The following is a 20,810-nucleotide window of genomic DNA, read 5'->3' on the forward strand; positions in this document are numbered from 1 at the left end:
GGTGTGTGATGTTCCCATTCCCGAGTCCAAGTGATCTCATTGTTCAGTTCCCACCTATGAGTGAGAACATGCGGTGTTTGGTTTTCTGTTCTTGCGATAGTTTGCTGAGAATGATGGTTTCCAGCTGCATCCATGTCCCTACAAAGGGCACAAACTCATCCTTTTTTCACTTTCTTTTAAATGACAGTTTTATATTCGACTTTAATAGTATAAGCAGTAGAAAGCCTGGCTGCTCACAGAGATGCAGAAAACACTCAAAGCCTTGTTTCAGGACCCACCCACTGTCTTTCCCATTTGACAGCTGACTCATAATGAAGCCAGAGGCTGCAAGGTTTAGACTTATGCAAAGGTGGTACATTTCAATATTCAATTCCAATTAATATGGATATTTTCTGGGCTCAGAGAAGGAAAGGTTATTTGTCCCATCAGGCCACTGGCCTTTGCTCCTACCAGGAGTGAGAGGAACCATGCCTGTTTTTAAATAGCAGCACAGGCTGCTGGGAAAGACACAAATCTATCTACTCACCTGGGAGCTGTCAGACAGGAATGTTGCAAGTGTCTACACCTTGCAGTGCCTCTGGCAGGATTAGGACTCTCAAGCTTTCCCAGTGTCCCAGCTTGTGATTCCTTCTTGCTTTCCAAGTTTCCATATGCATTCAATATTTAAAAATGGTCTTGGACAGTTTGTATTAATTACTCAGATTTTGAATATGCCCATTGTTTACCATCATTATAATAACAGTCCTACCCCAGGTTTATATGTTTATTCCCATATATTTGGGTTCCTTTAATTGTCGTATGTATCTTTATGATGTCTGCAAAATAAAAGGGCAATGAGTGTTATTATACCAATTTTTATGGATGCAGGAACCTGAGCATAGTCTCTCCACATAAGTTGCTGAAGTCATTTTTCTAATACAATCCACAACCGGATTGACTGCTTACCTAGACTCAGCTTTGTCTGGAGCTGTATCAAGCTAGTTAGAAGTGCAAAGTCCAAATTTATTGACTGAAAAAAAAAAAAACCTTGAAAAGATAGTACTAAATATAAATAAATAAGTCACAAAATATGCAGCCAATTAGATTAAACTCATCAAAAATAAAGTGACACCTGCTTTTTCTTGCTTCCATTTGCTTGGTAAATATTCCTCCTTCCCTTTATTTCAAGCCTATGTGTGCCTTTGCACGTGAGATGGGTCTCCTGAATACAATACACCAATGGGTCTTGACTCTTTATCGATTTTCCAGTCTGTGTATTTTCATTGAGGCATTTAGCCTATTTACATTTAAGGTTAATATTGTTATGTGTGGATTTGATCCTGTCATTATGATGTTAGCTGGTTATTTTGCCCGTTAGTTGATGCAGTTTCTTCCTAGCATTGATGGTCTTTACAGTTTGGCATGTTTTTGCAGTGGCTGGTACCGCTTGTTCCTTTCCACTCCTGAAGTGCTTCCTTCAGGAGCTCTTGTAAGGCAGGCCTATGGTGACAGAATCTCTCAGCATTTGCTTGTCTGTAAAGGATTTTATTTCTCCTTCGCTTATGAAGCTTAGTTTGACTGGATATGAAATTCTAGACTGAAAATTCTTTCATTAAGAATGTTGAATATTGGCCCCCACTCTCTTCTGACTTGTAGGGTTTCTGCAGAGAGATCCGCTGTTAGTCTGATGGGCTTCCCTTTGTGGGTAACCCGACCTTTCTCTTTGGCTGCCCTTAACATTTTTTCCTTCATTTCAATCTTGGTGAATCTGACGATTATGTGTCTTGGGGTTGCTCTTCTTGAGGAGTATCTTTGTGGTGGTCTCTGTATTTCCTGAATTTGAATGTTGGCCTCTCTTGCTAGGTTAGGGAAGTTCTCCTGGATAATATCCTGAAGAGTGTTTTCCAGCTTGGTTCCATTCTCCCCATCACTTCCAGGTATATCAATCAAACATAGGTTTGGTCTTTTCACATATTCCAATATTTCTTGGAGGCTTTGTTCGTTCCTTTTCATTCTTTTTCCTCTAATCCTGTCTTCATGCTTTATTTCATTAAGTTGATCTTCAATCTCTGATATCCTTTCTTCTGCTTGATCAGTTCAGCTGTTGATACTTGCATATGCTTCATGAAGTGCTCATGATGTGTTTCTCAGCTCCATCAGGTCATTTATGTTCTTCTCTAAACTGTTTATTCTAGTTAGCAATTCCTCTAACCTTTTTAAAAGGTTCTTAGCTTCCTTGCATTGGGTTAGAACATGCTCCTTTAGCTCAGAGGAGTTTGTTATTACCCACCTTCTGAAGCCTACTTCTGTCAATTTGTCAAACTAATTCTCCATCCAGTTTTGTTCCCTTGCTAGTGAGGAGTTGTGATCCTTTGGAGGAGAAGAGGCCTTCTGGTTTTTGCAATTTTCAGCCTTTTTGTGCAGGTTTCTCCCCGTCTTCATGGATTTATCTACCTTTGGTCTTTGATGTTGGTGACCTTTGGATGGGGTTTTGGTGTGGACATTCTTTTTATTGATGTTGATACTATTCCTTTCTGTTTGTTAGTTTTCCTTCTAACAGGCCCCTCTGCTGCAGGTCTGCTGGAGTTTGCTGGCAGTTCACTCCAGACCCCGTTTGCCTGGGTATCACCAGTGGAGGCTGCAGAACAGCAAAGACTGCAGCCTGTTCCTTCCTCTGGAAGCTTCATCCCAGAGAGGCACCCGTCAGATGCTAGCTGGAGTTCTCCTATATGAGGTGTCTGTCGACCCCTGCTGGGAGGTGTCTCCCAGTCAGGACTCATGGGGGTCAGAGGGACCCACTTGAGGAGGCAGTGTGTCTCTTAGCAGAGCTCGAGTGCTGTGCTGGGAGATCTGCTACTCTTTTCAGAGCTGGCAGGCAGGAACGTTTAAGTTGGCTGAAGCTGCACCCACAGCCACCCCTTCCTTGAGGTGCTCTGTCCCAGGGAGATGGGAGTTTTATCTATAAACCCCTGACTGGGGCTGGTGGCTTTTTTTCAGAGATGCCCTGCCCTGAGAGGAGGAATCTAGAGAGGCAATCTGGCTACAGTGGCTTTGCCAAGCTGTGGTGGGCTCTGCCCAGTTCGAACTTTCCTGTGTCTTTGTTTATGCTGTGAGGGGAAAACCACCTACTCAAGCCTCAGTAATGGTGGACGCCCCTCCCCCCACCAAGCTGGAGCATCCCAAGTGGACTTCAGGCTGCTATGCTGGCAGCAAGAATTTTAAGCCAGTGGATCTTAGCAGCAAAAATTTTAAGCCAGTGGATCTTACTTTGCTGGGCTCCGTGGGGGTGGGATCCACTGAGCTAGACCACTTGGCTCCCTGGCTTCAGCCCCCTTCCAGGGGAGTGAACAGTTCTGTCTTGCTGGCATACTACATAAAAATTGTAGTACCATATTTTTAAACAGCTTTCTTGCAATATACTTTACAGACAATGAAATTTACCCATTTTCAGGGTAAAATTTGATGAATTTTAGTAAATGTGTAGAATTGTGCTACCATCACCATAATTAAGCTTTTAATATTTCTATTACCTCAAAAAGTCCCGTCATGCTTGAATACAGTTAATTCCTGCTTCAGCCTTGGCAATCACAAATGTTTTCTGTGTCTATGTATTTGCCTGTTTACATGCTTTATATAAATGGAATCATACAATATTTGGTCTTTATTGTTTGGCTTCCTTCACCTGGTTATGATATATACTCAAGGTTCATCCATGGTATAGCCTGTGTCATAATGTCATTCTTTCTAATGGTTGAAAAATCTTGTATGAATAGACTACATTTTTTATCCATTTATCTGTTGATAGTCATTGGATTATTTCTAGTTGTTGGCTAATATGAATGACAATTCGACATACATTTGTGTACAAGTTTTCAGGTAGACTTATGTTTTCATTTCTCTTGAGTATGTACCTAAGAGTGGAATTGCTGGTAACTCCCTGCTTATCCATTTGAGGAACTTCCAGATGACTTTCATGACCCTGACAGTCATGAGGAGTAGAGGCTTAGCCAGTTGTTCTTATTGTGATTAGACCAGGATTATGTGTTTTGAGAAAGAATACCATTGAGTTGAAGTGCCCTTCTTGTCACACTATATCTAGTAGTCAAGAGGCCTACTTAATGTCACTGCTGATGTTAATTAATTAAGGTGGGGTTCGTCAAGTTTCTCTAGTGTATAGTAACTATTTTCCATGTGACTAGAGAGCACTTGGGAGAAGGAAAACACTCCCACATTTCTAATTTCACCGTGAGTCAGTGTCATTTCTATGTGGTGGAATGAGTGCCCTGATGGTGCTGGGGAAGGGAAGAAGGGGATTCCACCATTTCTATTCAACTGAATCATGGACCCCGTGAATGGAGTTTGGGGTAAGGGAATGAAGTCACCACACACCACACTTCTTCCTGTTTCGCGGGTTTTCCTGTCCCCTTATATTACCCGCCATCTGCATGAGAAAAGTGTGTTTCCTTTGCAGTCCCAAGGGGCTTGATGAAAGCCTCATACTGTCTGCTGTTCAGGACACTGGAGCAAGAGAGACCAGAGATCTCTCTGCATTATTGGTGCCAGACCCAAACCAGTAACTGTGAGATGTTCTGGTCTCAGGGTTAAGTCACTTACCCTGCTAGCCTCCTTTGGAGAGTGCATATTTCTGTTAATGTGGGAGCTTCATTACTGTGTGGTAGAGTGATGGTAAGGCACACAGAAGTAGGAAGAGATGGAGCGCCTGGTGGGTGAGCCAACACCCAGGACTAGTGCTGCATGATCCACCCTTCTCATGGTCTAGATCTTCCCATCATTCTGTCCTCTCTCAGGGTACCTTGGATACCTGTGTACATCCCATACTGTCACACAGAGCAGGAGACAAATGAGGTGGGGAAGGGAGCAAAGACAGAGAGAGGTAGAGGTGATCCCTGGAGGGCCTGCTGTTTTCTGTTCTCTTCGCTGTTATTTCTTGTTCCACATGAGGTTATGTTTCTTTATTTCACCCCACAGTTAACCTCAGAGACCTGGTAATCCATATGACCCCACAGCTATGCCTCATGGCCCAAAGGGCAGGATTTCATCTCCACCATCCTCTTCCTCAATGTGAAGGGCTGTTGAGTGAGTACCCTTAGGGAACAATACTGGTGAAGTATACAATTATCATTTTCCAAATAAGAAGCTGCTGGTTCCATTGCGTAGGAGGGTAAGAGACAGAATCTCATGACCAATCTGCCACTTATCTGGAGAGGGTCTTAGTCTCTGTGAGCCAGAGCTTGATCATCTGTGAGATGGGACTCACCATACTTCCTTCACACTGCTGTCCTGATGGGTAAATGGAATAAACCATATATTTTTATACCACTATCTTAGTCCACTTAGTGTTGCTATAAAGGAATATCTGAGGCTGCATGACTTATAAAGAAAAACTTTATGTGGCTAACAATTCTGATGGTTGGAAAGTTCAAGATTGGGCATCTGCTTATGATGAGGGCCTCAGGAAGCTTCCACTCATGATGGAAGGCCATGGGGAGCTAACTTGTGCAGAGATCACATGGCCAGAGAGGGAGAAGAGAGATGGGAGGTACTAGACTGTTTTAAACAACCAGCTCTTGTGGTAACTAATAGAGCAAGGACTCACTCATCACAGCAAGGATGGCACCAAGACTTTCATGAGGGATCCACCCCCCTGACCCAAACACCTCCTGTTAGGTCCCACCTCCAACATTGGGGATCAAATTTCAACATGAGGTTTAGAGGAGTCAAACATCCAAATCATAGCAAACACTTATTGAAATTATTTCTTCTGAAAATGATGTTTCTAAGATGTCTTTAATAAGTTGACTTTGGGGTTATTTTGATATTTTGGCCACGCTGCCATGACCATTCTTGCACACATGCCAGGGACTCTCTGCAGTGCAGACTTAAGAGTTGATGGGGCCATGCTTGCTTCTCTCATATATGTTCCCCAGTGTATCTGCAAAGACAGTCCACCATTTTGTTCTCCTGCTTCAGTGTATGTCGTTCTTATGACTCCACAATTTCCATTTAAACAGGACACAGCATAAACACAAACTCACTCATCAGGTTTTCTCATCAGACTCTAGGACTATTCAAGGACATATTCTGAGGCATAAAGTGGGACTGTTATGTTTGCATTTAGAAATGCACGTGTGAAATATGCCATTTATGTGGAAATAGGTGGAGAAAAATGAGAAGTATTTTAACATTACAGTGATAGGATATTACATTAGCAAATATTAATAACATTGGGAAATCCATTATTGCACAAATCTAGAGAAACAGGTGCTCTCATCTTGCAGTTGGTTGGGATATTCATTAGTAAAGAGATTTTAACTTTCAACTAGACAGTATATATTAAAAATAGTCATGCTCTTTGACAAAGAATAACCATTTGTGGAAATGTATCCTCCAGATACAGCATGGCAGATCATTATCACACATGTGTCCCCACTGCTGAGAGCTGAGCTGACCATTTCCCTAGCTGGTTTACTACCTTCAGCCCCACCCCCCTTCCCGACCCTGAGCTATCCATCCTTCCGACCAAACAGGAGAATCTGTCTCATGGATGGATGCCCAGCCTCGATGAACTATATACAGAGCTTCTCCAAACATTGATATGAAGCAATGCTCAGGTCCCTACTCCCGGAGGGACCTGTAGACCTCTGACCTCATCCCTGTCCAGGAAAAACCTCTCTTCTCCCTTCTCTGTGTCCTCAGAACCCTTCCCCTCTCTGCCAGGTACAAGCAGCCCAATCCTTTCCTTAAGTTTAAATTTTCATGCAGGATGAAGCAAACACTGGCTTCAGACAGCTTCTGCTTCCAGCCCTGCTATAAACCTTTCCTGAGACGGGGAAGGAGGCCCAAGCCTGGTTTTCTGCTAGAAATGCAGGAAGGGTAAACACAAGGAGAACAGAGATTAAACTCCTTAACAGTGTATGTCCTCATGCTAAAGCTCTGCCACCAGCAACTCAAGGTGCCCAAGCTGGCAGGTTCTGGCAGTGGGCCTGGCTCTGGCAGTGGGCATACTGAGCAACATTTTTTGCCATCCAGCTCTGTGGTAAGAAGCATGTGCTTTGTAGTCGCAGGCATCCATGAAGAAGAGAGGATACTGGTACCTCAGTATCAGGGCTGTCATGAGATCAAATCCAGACACTAACATGAAGGACCTGGAGCTAGGCCCCTCTAAACACTCTGTTCCGTAAATAGAAGCTATCTCATATATTAATTTGACCTGCCCCCACGTCCAGGGCTTCTTAACTAGGATGCACATCAGAGTCACCTTGATGAGCCTTTTCTAAACCCTCAGCTGAAACTCCCGTGTTGGTAGAAATAGGACTTCTTCACAAAGGCCATTCAAGTCATTAAGCTGTAATAATATGGGCCTCAGAAAGTGTATACATCAATGCTGCGCCAATAGTGTATATGAAAGTCTGTCCCCTTTATTTCACCAGCACTAGGTATTACCGGCTTTTTTCCTTTTTTTCAGTCTTACCTGCTCATTTTCCTTAGACTTGACTCATTGGAAATGTCATGTCAGAAGGTCAATAAAACTTAACACATCCAAAGGCTGTACCCATAGGGTTGCCAGATTTTGCAAATAAAAATATGAGATGCCCAGTTGAGTTCAAATAAAATAATATTGTATGCCACATCCAGAGTCACATATCCAATACAGTATGTGTGTATATGTATGTATCTATCTATCTCAATAGAGGGTTTGGGGAGCGACTGATTTATTTTCAGGAATTGGCTAGCATGATTATGGTAGCTGGAAGTCGCAAATTTGCAGGATGTGTTTGCAGACTGCAGACCGGTGAAGAACCAATGTTGCAGTTTAATTCCAAATGCCATCTTCGAGCACACTTCCCTTTGCTTCAGGGGATGTCAGTCTTTTTTTTTTTTTTTTCTATGCAGATTTCCAGTTGATTAAATGAAGCCTACCCACAGTATAGATGGTAATCTGCTTTATACAATATCCAGAAATTTAAATTTTAATTTCATTCAAAAACACCCTCAAAGAAACATCCAGAATAATGTTTGATGAGCTGTGTACTTTAGCCCAGCCAAGTTGGCATATAAATATAACCGTCACACACTAAAATATTATTCATTATTTGTCTGGAATCAAATTTAACTGAGTGTCTTCTGTTTTCTCTGGCTACCCTACCCATGGAGGACTCTGTGTCAAACCAAGGTGTTCCAGGCAAAACGCCAGCTGAGCTCCCAGAAGTTACCAGTACCAGTCATCATCCATGTGAGTGAGCCTCTTGGATGTCCCAGATATGTGGAGCATCCAGATGACTGCATCCCCAGGTGACAGATACCCCATGAAGCAGGAAACACCCAGCTCAGCCCAGTCAACACACAGACTCCTGAGTGATAATAAATGGCTATTTTGGGGGTTAATGGTTAAGGAGAAATATATATGCAAAACATTAGGGTTTTGGTGAGCTTTCCCTCTTTTTCTGTGATCTGTTACTGAATAAGAAAGGGCTGGTGGAACTTAGTTATAATTTTGACTATAATCTGAGTGTTGGTTTATATGTGGATAGAGGTTTGTCATTGATAAATGGATAGAGATGTCCATTGATAGGACATGTCATTGATTCCTACTTGAAGAGATTTCCAATGGAAATTTTCACAATGTGTAATTTTTCCACTACCATTGGAATTTGGAGCATAATACCGTAAGATGAGCCTCTACTACAGTCATGTAAATTAAGGTGCTGAGAGTGTGTTGCTACAAACCACTTCATAAGAAAAATCTCAGAGGTTGGCTTAGTGAGTTATTATTCCAAACAAGGGATATTTCTTCACATTTCTTCTGCTACAGGGATAGCCCTTGGCAAGAAAGTCACTTTTCTTGAACACACATGGACAGGGCTCCTTCAGGAGACAACAGGTCATTATGCATTGCAATCCTTGGCATTTGTGACTCCCAATGCAGCACTGCTAGGTGGACACTGTCGATTCTGGAGCTCTTTCATAGCCCATGTGACAGCAAATCTAAGTCATATTCTCCAGTATCACCTTTATAAGAAATAAAGCTCATGTAGTTTTAAAATTACATATCTTGGTTTAGTGCTAAGACTTGGAGCAGTGGAGTACTTGGTGGGAGCTGAGAGGCCCTTAAAGATTCAAGCATTGTAGGCTGGGTGCAGTGGCTCATGCCCGTAATCCCCGCACTTTGGGAGGTTGAGGCAGGCGGATCACGAGGTCAAGAGATCGAGACCATCCTGGCCAACATAGTGAAACCGTGTCTCTACTAAAAATACAAAAATTAGCTGGGCATGGTGGCACATGCCTGTGATCCCAACTACTTGGGAAGCTGAGGCAGGAGAATTGCTTGAACCCAGGAGGTGGAGGTTGCAGTGCGCCAAGATTACGCCAGTGCATACCAGCCTGATGAAAGAGTGAGACTCCATCTCAAGAAAAATTTAAAAAAATATATTCGAGCGTTGTAAAGCAAGACCATAGGAATAGTTGGGGAGCCAGCGAGACACAGAAAGAACAGAACTGTGGGCCTCTTGTAAGATCCCTCCTGTTGGCAGAGCAGAGTGAGTGTCTCTGAAAGGCAGCTTACTACAAAGAGTTTTGAAGGAAGGACTCCAGCTGAGCAGCATGTTTCTCCTCCCAAAGGAGTGTGCAGAGAGGCTAGAAATGTTTTGGTTGTGAATGTCCATTCACATGGAATAAAATACTGGGATGGGGGGAAAAGACTTTGAATTGATTAGGTTTTTGCCTACTAATGACTATATTATTCTAAGCCTGCTTCCCTGAAATAACTTAGAGATAGCTTAAATGACATATTTTGGTGTCACTAGTTTGTTTAGTCATATGATTATAAACAGTCTCTCAGTTTTCTGCCACAGATGCCTAACTGCCTAGCATGGTGTATGAGTTGTACATGTTCCCTCCCTCAGGGCTAGCTCATCGTCTAGAGCCTTAGGATACCTCCCTGGCTCTCTATGTAGTGATAATATTCCCTCAAGGTCAGTTTTAAAGCAAACAAAATTCCCAACAACACGGACTTCTGTCCTTTATCAAATGAGGGCAGAGTTCCACCAATTGCCTGGGTCCCTGTCTAGTTCCTTTTATTGGTAAGCTTTCTCAGGTGGTAGTCTGAAGAGAGAAGGTTTTTTGCTTTCCCAGAAAGGCAAGAGGACAGAGGGCGCTATGGAGGCAGCATTTCCAGTGTGGAGGATAAGCGTATATATCTCGGTTGCCATAGAAACCAGACATCATAAGGGTGACTGTTACGACTTTTCAATGGAGACTTACATGGCCTGGTGAAAAAAGCAGGGTTGCCTTCAGGTGTTTGAGACTCAGCTGAAGATGTAGGGCTGAACTGCCCCAGGGTGTAGAAAGACAAGGGATTCCAACCAAGTCTCCTTGTTCTTGCTTTGGGACTCGGTGCCCTGGCTGTCTGGTGAGAAAGAGAGGTGGGTGCCTCCTGGCCCCAGGGAGTGTGGTGTCCTGTTCCAGGGTGTCTCAGGGCTACTTCCCATGTAAAGGAGGGGCGTGGGAGGATGATACAGGCAAAGACTGAACTTAGTGTCCCATTCTGTGTAATGGGGATAATTACGCTCACCCACAGAATTTCTGGAACTTACCATGATAAAGCAGGTACAAGACCATAGCCCTGTGGTTATTGTGGGATCAGGAATGTTTATGTGAATTCAGGCCTCTTTTTATTCCTTTTCAGATTTGTTGTTAGGGGATAGATAAGGAAAGAAGAAAAAGGCCCTGGTGAGAAACCCCATTGTACCTTCTGGATATGATCACTACCCAATTTTATCAGTGTCATTGGTCACTAACCCAGTGCCTAGTATGGTGCCAGGCACAGAGTTACTCCAAGAATATACAATAATGGCTGGATTCTCTTTCTCCCTGTGCAACTCTTCATGCCTGTATCTGAACTTATATTAAGGGTCTGAAGGAGGTTCGTTCTCAGGATCTGGGACGTAATGGGTGCTGAAGCTTCTACTCAGGATTTGAAGGGCAGCTGTCCTCAGGAGACCCCTGGCACTTCCCTCCCTGGTAGGATATGATGCCTGATTCTAGTGAGTTCATAGATCTGAACAAAACCGTGTTGTGGAATAGCTCCTGTGAGGTTCACAACATAGTCCAGAAGATGAGAAACTACTTTTTGTAGTAACCTTGATTCCCATCTGAGAGATGCCTTACTTTATCATAAAGCAATGAATTGTTCACTTGAGGAGGGAACTTGATGTGTAACATGTATTTGCAACAAATTTACATACATTTTCTGCCTGTATGAATAGTTGTCAGTGATGCCCATGAATTTATCTCATGAATGTTGAACTATGCAGTTAGAAGGTTAGAAGAGCTTCCTAGCAATTTGTGATTATAGTATGCATTCTTCCATGGTTTCTACATTTTTGTCTGTTCTATAATGAAATTTTCTAAGAAGCCAGAAATTAAGTGCTACCTAAAAATATCAAAATGTCAGGTACAAGAATTTAGCATTTTCAAAATTAATAATTGCAATGTAGTTTGCCCTATTATAATGATACCCAGCTATGTCCACTAAGATAACTAGATTGTTCTAAATACCATTATTATTTCCCAGGACATCACAATTTCAGTTCTTTAGTACCTGGCCTACCTACCCTTCCCCTGTCTTGCCCCCAGGTAAACACAGTATGCCTGTCACTATACATTGCTTTACATGTCCAGAAATATATTTAAATGGAATCATAGAGGTGGTTTCTTTCTTTTTTTTTTTTTTTTTTGATCAACACCTGGGTTTTTTCATTCACTCTACTTATTTTTATATTTATCCATTTTATTACATTTATCCATTGATATACTTCATTTGATTGCTAAATGCTATTGCAGTATACAACCACACTAAACATTTTATCATACATCCATTTGTCGATGGACATTTTGGCTGTTTCTCATTTGGGGCTCTTGTAAATAAAGCTGCTATGAACATTTGTGAATAAGTCTTTTTGTGAAAATATGCATTCTCTTTCAAGGGTCAATACTTAGGAGTTCAGTCTCTGGACCATGTGGTAGAGGTAAGATTAACATTGTAAGAAATGGCCAAACTGTTTTCAAAGTGGTTGTACCATTTTTCATTCCAACCAGCAGTGCTTCAGCTGGATATAAGCCCTTTTCTGGATATATCCTATTCTGGATATAAGCCCTTTACCAGATAAATGGTTTCCAAACATTTTCTCCCAAACAAGGACTTGTCAACAGTATCTTTGGAAGAGCAAAGTTTTTAACTTTCAGAAAGTCTAATTTATTGATTTCTTCACTGGAAGCAGGGTTTCAGCTTCCAGAAAATTGCCGGTGATTGGTATGGTCAGTCTTTTAAATTTTGATCATTCTTCTGGAATGAAATAGTATCTCACTGTGCTTTTCGTTTTCTTTCCCTAATTATTAATGATGTTGAATATCTTTTCATGTGCTTATTTGACATCTGTATATTTTCTTTAGTGGAGTGTCTTTTCAACTCTTCTGTCCATTTATTTATTGGAGTGTCTGTTTTCTTCTTAAGGAGTTTTGTGAGATTTTCTGTATTCTGGATATAAGCCCTTTACCAGATAAATGGTTTCTATACATTTTCTCCCAAACAAGGGCTTGTCAACAGTATCTTTGGAAGAGCAAAGTTTTTAACTTTCAGGAAGTCTAATTTATTGATTTCTTCACCTACAGATTGTAGTTTTGTCTCACTCATGAAGTCTTTACCTTACCCAAAGTCAGAAGGATTTTCTGCTGTGTTTTCTGGTAGAAGTCTTATAGTTTTAGGTTTTATATGTATATCTGTGATCCACTTTGAGTTGAGTTTACCTTTGTGTATAGTATGATATTTGGATCACTGTTTGTATTTGTGAATATAGATGACCACTTCTCCCAGCACAATTTGTTGAAAAGACTATCTTTGCTCCACTGAATTGCCTTTGCATCTTTGTCAAAAAAAAACCAGTTATCCATGTAGATTTGGTAGGTTTTGGATTCCTTATTCTGTTCCTTTGATCTGCTTTTCTACCTTGATGCCAACAGCATATTCTTGATTACTGTAGGTTTGTAAAGAGTCTTGAAGTCAGGTAGTGTTTGTTCTCTAACTTTGACCTTTTTTTCAAAGTTGTTTTTATCAGCTAGATCCATTAAATTTTCACATGAATTTTAGAATCAGCCTGTCAATTACCTTTTTAAAACTTTGGTAAAATTTTTTATTGAGTTTGCATTAAATTTATAGATCATATCGGGGAAATTTGATATCTTAACAATACTGAGTCTTCTGATCCACGTACACAGTATGTCCCCCATTTATTTAAGTCTCCTTTAATTTTCTCAGCAATGTTTTGTAATGTTCAGTGTGCAGGTGTTGTACAATTGTGGACAGATTTTTTATCCATAAATATTTCATACTTTTCGAAGCTACTATAAATGGCATTTTAAAATACAATCCCTAATTATTATATTTTCTTTGAACTATTATATTTTCTCAGCAGCCAAATAATAATAGCTCAAGGTTTTCTTTGGTTGAAAGCACGGGCCATTTTCTGATTGAAAAAGTATATGAAAGATGTCTCACAGATATTCTACAGGGGTCATCTCCAGAAAAAGTAATCATTAAAAGAGCATAGTTCAGTAGCTTTCAACTTTATATGTATGCTTAAAATAAATCTGTTGAAATGCAAGGTTTGCTGTTTTTTGTTGGTGGTGTCGGTGGTTGTGGTGGTGGTGTATTTTTGTTTTTTGTTTTTTTGACAGCATCTTGCTTTGTTGCCCAGGCTAGAGTAAAGTGGTACAATCATAGCTCACGGCAGCCTTAACCTCCTGAGTTCAAGCAATCCTCCCCGCTCAGCCTCTTGAGAAGCTGGGACTCCAGGTGCACACCACCATACCTGACTAACTTATTGTTTACTTTGTAGAGACAGAGTCTCATGTTTCCCAGGCTGATGTCAAACTCCTGGGCACAAGTGACCCTCCCACCTCAGCCTCCCAAAATGTTGAGATTATAGGCATAAGCCACCATGCCTGCCAGGTTTTAATTTTTTACCTGGCCACCCACCCACTCAGTAAATCTACATCAATGAATTCCTGGGATCTGGGATGGTGAGAGAGATCAAGTATGTATGTATGTGGGTATGTATGTATTATGAATGTATATATCACTGAAGCTGCCAGGAATGTTTATTGTAAGGGATAGTTGAGGTTAATTACTGTGCATCGTGTGAGTCCTATTCAGTTCCAAGCATATATTAGGTATAAGATCAGGGTGGTCATTCATTTTTTTCCCAGCTTTTTTGAGCAAGCATGGTTACCATGATGACTCAGTGACCACTGTGGGATTTGCTGGTACAAACTGAGCATTTATGATTTTTACCTGAATCACTTACAACTATGAGAGTTGTCAAATGTTGCTTTTCTAATTCTGTTATTCCTTCATGAATTATTACTAAGCACTTGAGTGTAGAGATTTCTCCCTCCCTCCCTCCTTCCCTTCCTTCCCTTCCTTCCCTCCCCTCCCTCCCCTTCCCTCCCTTCCCTTGTTTCCCTCCCTTCCCTCCCCTCCCCTCCCTCCTCTCCCTCCCCCCTCCCTCCCCTCCCCTCCCTTCCCTCCCTCCCTCACTCACTCACTCCCTTCCTTCCTTCCTTCCTTCCTTCCTTCCTTCCTTCCTTCCCTCTTTCCTTCCTTCCCTCCCTCCCTCCCTCCCTCCTTCCTTCCTTCCTTCCTTCCTTCCTTCCTTCCTTCCTTCTGTCCGTCCTTCCTTCCTTCCGTCCTTCCTGTCTCTCTCTGTTGCCCAGGCTAGAGTGCAGTGGCTTGATCTTGGCTCACTGCAGTCTCAACCTCCCAGTCTCAAACGATCCTCTCACCTCAGCCTGCCAAGTACCTGGAACTACAGGTACATCCCACCACATCCAGTTAATTTTTTGTATTTTTAGTAGAGATGGGGGTTTCACTATGTTGCTCAGGCTGGTCTTGAACTCCTGGGCTCAAGAAATTCACGTGCCTTAGTCTCCCAAAGTCCTGGATTACAGGTATGAGCCTTGTGCTTGGCCTCATTATTTATTAATGTACTTATTCATGTTTTTATTTATATCAATATGACTGTGAGATTCCTATTTTTTTTCAAAGGGTTACACTCTGTTACTATCATTCTGTATTTTGATGCTCACATTTTTCCAGAATTGGCCAGTGGAAGGACCTTGAAGTTGGTTTCAGTGTCTGCTTGACACCTCCCTAGAATTCTTTGAGCATGTATTTTGCTCTCTGAGCCTGACTGTACCCCATCTGTGGAAAGGAAGTAATGATGCTCACCTCAGAGCACAGCTTTGAGGATTTGAAGAGAAAATGTCTGAAAATAACAACCTAAAGCTTGTGGCATCTTGTAGGCCATCAGCAAATGTTCTTCATTCTAACATTACCTCCTTCACTATGCCAGTGTGATGTCTTGACATTAATGTAATAGTGTGACTACTAGGATGAATACTTGGAAATGTAACAGAAAGCACAGAGAAGCCCACATTTCTATTATGTGTGAGCTTCAGTGTCACTGTTGTGTGTAGCAGGGGGTTGTAGGATGGAGCTGGGGAAGAGGAAAAGTATCATAGCACAGCTTCCAGATAGTAGGGACACGCCAGACATCATCATCCCATCCCCTGTGTTTCATGTGCTTTCCCATCCTCTTACTTTCCTCTCTATTCCATGTGCTTTCTTATCTTCTTAATCTCCCTTCTAATGCAACATCAGAGAAGGGTGTGGACTCTGCATCCCAGAACCAGGAGCTGACAGAGAAGAACCAAGTGCGATGTGGAGTCTGCTAGACAGGTTGCTGGAGCAAGAGTGAAAAGATCAGGGTTCCATCATTGGGACACTTTAGGTGAGTCACTACCCTTCCACCAGCCTCGCCCATACAGCAGGATAACAATTCCCAATCCTCCAGACTACTTGGAATACTCTAGAGTTTAAGGGTGATCCCATGTGAAAAAGCAATCAGTGGTCTTCGGTGAAATGGAAGAACCAGCGCACTTTCAAGTAATTACATTAACAGAGACACTTCAGATGTCCCAGAACTCTGCATGGAGGCATTAAATTAATTATAATTAAATATGAACTGTTTAGGTCTAGAATTTTTCCAAGTGTGCTCCATGGGCCACTTCATCAAATTCATCAAGGGTTGTTTATTAAAATTGCAGATACTTGGGCCCATCCTAGATCTACAGAATCAAAACCAGGGAGGTGGGGTGAGAAGTGTCTACATTTTGAGTAATTTCTTGAGTTGTTTCTGGTATTCATCAGTGTTTGAAAAGCGCTGCTGTGGATTGGCAACAAGGCCCATGAAAATTTGAATCCTTTGATGTCTAATTTCATTGTTGCTCCTGCTACTCAGTTTTAAATATCCGTGTGATCTCTGGTATGTCCAATATGTAACAATTCCTTCAATTCAGTAATACTTATTCAATGATTTATGTGTGAAGTTCTGGTCTAGGCACTGGGGAAACATCACAGAAAACAAGACAGGCAGGGTCCCAGGAGCTATCATTCTAGTCTGGAAAAACTGACTATAAGCAGGTAAATAAATCAGCAAGCATGTGATTTCGTATGAGGATATACTCTTTGACGAAAATAAGCATAACTAAACAAAGTAGAGAAGGATCAATACAAGGATTATTATAGATAGGGTTGTCAGTGTACTCTTTCTCAGGAAGTGATACTTGACCTGAGTCTTGAATGATAGGAAGAAGCCAGGCATGGAGAGGCCATTTTGTCAGTGTCCCTATGTTGTGTGTGGACACCACTGATGCAGGAACAGAGGACAAGCTAGAGTGGCTGGAGCCTAGCAAACAGTATGCAATCTGGTGGGAGATGAAGTTGAAGGGTAGACAGGAACAACATGGCTTAGGCCCTGTAAGGAGTTTGGATAATTGTATTGTGAGTGTCAAGATTAGAGTATGGGAGTGACATGGTCTGATTCTTGTTGTCAGAAGGTGACTCTGGCTGCTGTGTGGAGAATGGACTAGAAAGGAACAAGGTAGGGAGTGAGGATAACCATTGGGAGAATACTGAAGATGTGCAGGTAGAGGGGACCAGGGCTGCCACTGTGTGCAGAAGCCAGGGGTGGGGGCAGGGAGGGCGGTGTGGACCTCAACAGAGGGTATTTGGAGGTAGGGCAGGCAGGACTTGCAGTGCCTGTGTAGGTAGGGTATGGGGGATAAGGCAGAGTCAAGGAGGACCCCAGGTGTTTTTGTTCAGCAAAATGGAGAAACGATGGTGCTGTTTTCTGAGATCAGTCCTTCCAAGTGCTTTTGAGATAGTTTCAAGTTAATTAGTTAGGTCATCCAAATGTGGTTTAGAAGTGAAAGTTAGTAATTTAAAATATATATCAGTTGATAATTAAGATTCAATTGTAAGACTATAATGCTTTATTTAATTAACATGCAAACTATTAAACTTTTAAAACTTGAAAAATCTCAATATCAAATTCACATTTAATGAGCAGTTATTGTGTTCCTACTATGGGTCTAAGAGTTTGCATGTATTAACTCAAGTAATTCTCAAAGCAGCAACTCATGAGGTAGGGACAGTTGCTTGCCCCAGTTTACAGAAAACGAAATTGAAGTACAGAGTGGTTCTAGAGTGGTCCTTTTTTTTTTTTTTTTTTGAGGCAGAGTCTTGCTCTGTTGCCCAGGCTGGAGTGCGGTGGCGCGATCTCAGCTCCCCTCAAGCTCCCACCTCCCAGGTTCTCGCCATTCTCCTGCCTCAGCCTCCCAAGTAGCTGGGACCACAGGTGCCCACCACCATGCTCGGCTAATTTTTTGTATTTTTAGTGGAGACGGGGTTTCACTGTGTTAGCCAGGATGGTCTCGATCTCCTGACCTTGTGATCTGCCCGCCTCGGCCTCCCAAAGTGCTGGGATTACAGGCGTGAGCCACTGTGCCTGGCCCAGAGTGGTTCTTTCACTCTCCCAAGGTCACAGAGAGCCAGGTATCCCAATTTCTCTGTAGTATAATTTTTTAAATAATGGGATTCTTGGCTGTTTATCCTTGTAAAACCAAAACATAAAGCAGTATTTGTTTAAAAATGGTTTGTCTTCTTTGGTAGGTATTGCATAATCTCAGTTTACTGATGAGGCATTTGAGTGACTGTAAGGTGAAGCAAAGTATTCAAAGTCACATAGGTTATAGGAAGTAGGGCTTGTCCCTATTCCGTCTCCAGATCCTACACTCCTAACCAGTACAATTATGGAGAAGAAAAAGCCATGTCAGTTTTGACGTGGTTGAACCATGTCAGCCCATGGTGGTTCATGTATGTCTTTGGTTGGAAAGTATCTTTCAGTAGCTTTTGTGCCATATACCAAGATGGTATCTATTTAAGAAAATGTAAAAAGCTGATAACTGTGAAACCAAAAGAGAAATTATTTCAAATATATATTAATCGTCATACTTAATATGCATTAGACAACTTGGCTATTCAAATAATTCCTTGGAATTCAAAGATGAATTATCTTCCTTTTTAGGAATTCAGAGTGCTTTTCCAGGTGGAAGTCACTTTGTCTAGTGCTTTAGGTTTCTTTAGTTTGGAGACAGGCCTGGTCGGACCACCATTGATTGGTGATGCAGATAAGGTGTGATTTACTCACGGTCACCTAGAGTTTATAGATTAGAGCTGGCAGTGAGCACAGGTATATCTCCCATCTCACACAGTTATCTGTTCTCAGACATGGTATTAGCATTTTTCTTATGTATAGTGAATCACTTTTCAAGGGTTCAGAGGATACATGCTTCTCTGAGGTTAACTTGCAGGTAATATAGGAAGACATAGAATACCTTCAAATAAATGGAAATGGGGTAATGATTTTCCTTTCCTTTACCAAAATCTATTGGGACATGAGCAGAAAAATGCCTGGAATCGTACAGCATGCAGTCTTTTGTGTCTATCTCCTTTCAATCAGCATAATGCGTGTGTGATTTCCATTATTCTTGTCTATAGTTGTAGATTATTCATTCTCATTGATGGATGGCATTGCATTATTTGGGTATTTCACAATATATGTATCCCTTTTGGAGATTTACATATTTTTCCAGTGTTTGACTTATGAATAATGGTGTTATGAATGATCTTTTTTTAATTTTTTTTATTTTTTTTTATTATACTTTAAGTTCTAGGGTACATGTGGATAACGTGCAGGTTTGTCACATATGTATACCTCTGCCATGTTGGCGTGCTGCACCCATCAACTCGTCAGCACCCATCAACTCATCATTTACATCAGGTATAACTCCCAATGCAATCCCTCCCCCCTCCCCCCTCCCCGTGATAGGCCCCGGTGTGTGATGTTCCCCTTCCCGAGTCCAAGTGATCTCATTGTTCAGTTCCCACCTATGAGTGAGAACATGTGGTGTTTGGTTTTCTGTTCTTGCGATAGTTTGCTGAGAATGATGGTTTCCAGCTGCATCCATGTCCCTACAAAGGACACAAACTCATCCTTTTTTATGGCTGCATAGTATTCCATGGTGTATATGTGCCACAATGAATGATCTTATACATATGTTTGGATAGACATTTATTTTCATTTCTCTTGGGCATGTGCCAAGGACTGGCATTTCTGAGTCACAGGGTATGTATATGTTCAGCTCAGTGGACACCGTCAGTTTTTCAAAGTGGTTTTTCCAATCTGTATCCCCATCAACAGTGTAAGAGTTCCACTGCTCCACATCCTTGCCACACTTAGTGTTTTCCATCTTTTTTGTTTTTTTTTTTCTTTTGCTGGGTGTGTAGCAGTATCTCATTGTGGTTTTAATATCAGTTTCTCCTTAATTTAGTTCTCTCAAGTTTTAAGTCTCTTTTAATCAAAGAAGGTCTGTACTCTTTTTAAAAACCTTATTTATTTGCTTAAGAAATTGGATTGTTGTCCTGTGGAGTTTGCATTCTGGATATTGCTGATTGTGTCCTTATTTTGTTGTTTATTAAGTTCATCTGGCCAGTCTTATGTCCTTTAAATTGGTAATGAGATTTAGAGGCTTGTTGCGATTCAAGTTTTTTGGCTTGAATATCTCAGGTGTGGTGGTGTTTATTCTTACAGTGTTACACTAGGAGGCTCATTGGATCTGGTTGTCTCTCCTGTGATGTTGAAATTAATCACTGGGTTCAGGTGTCATCAGCATGATCTGTTCTTTATAAAATTTCCCTATTCACCTTTACTTCATGTTTTTTGCAGTCTCTGAATATTCTTACCTGTATCTGCATTTCATTAAATGTTACAAAAAGGGTGACATTGTAATTCTGATTTCTTCTGCCTTCACCAGCTGGAATTCATGTATAAAGAAAACTTCCTCTGACCTATTAGATTATATTGAGATGTGGTATACACAGGGAAGGTAGGATGAATGTTTAGTTCTTTTGCAGTATTTCCACTTTTCAAAACAGTGACTTGTTTCCTTAGGAGTTTCCAAAGGTGAGCAGTGAGCTTGTTCTGTTTGTGTTTTGTTTCTTTGGATTCAGTCTGAGTACTTTTGGTTGCTCATTGCTACCGGGTTAGTCATTTTTTTTGTCCTCTCCAGTGTGTTTAGCCAGGAAATGTGTATCCTTTGTAAGAGATACATGTCATCTGCTTTTATCCCGGGCTGCTCCTCTGTCCTATTGTAGGTAATCATTTTATTAGTTTTTGTTATTACCCTCATTCTAAAAAAAAAAAAAAAGCAAATATGTATATTATTTATTATATTACTTCCCTAGTAAAAATTTATCCAGAAATGAAAATGTTCTATATCTAAACTGTGCAACACAGTAGCCACTAGCTAGCTATGGTTATTGAGCATGTGAAACGTGATGAGTAAGACTAAGA

General features: G+C 41.3%; 1 protein-coding gene across 1 annotated transcript in view; it reads left to right on the forward strand.

Moving 5' to 3' along the window:
* The window catches only part of LOC126946025 (ras-related protein Rab-40A-like), a 203,883-nt gene that overhangs the window by 135,797 nt on the left and 47,276 nt on the right, over positions 1–20,810 (forward strand). The window contains exons 6-9 of the mRNA XM_050776008.1: positions 4,969–5,076; positions 8,155–8,233; positions 15,716–15,845; positions 19,126–19,238. The gene's annotated coding sequence lies outside the window, so the exon portion shown is untranslated. The remainder of the gene's footprint in view (positions 1–4,968; positions 5,077–8,154; positions 8,234–15,715; positions 15,846–19,125; positions 19,239–20,810) is intronic.

This window comes from Macaca thibetana, chromosome X, assembly GCF_024542745.1.
Source record: "Macaca thibetana thibetana isolate TM-01 chromosome X, ASM2454274v1, whole genome shotgun sequence".
NCBI classification, from domain to species: Eukaryota; Metazoa; Chordata; class Mammalia; order Primates; family Cercopithecidae; genus Macaca; species Macaca thibetana.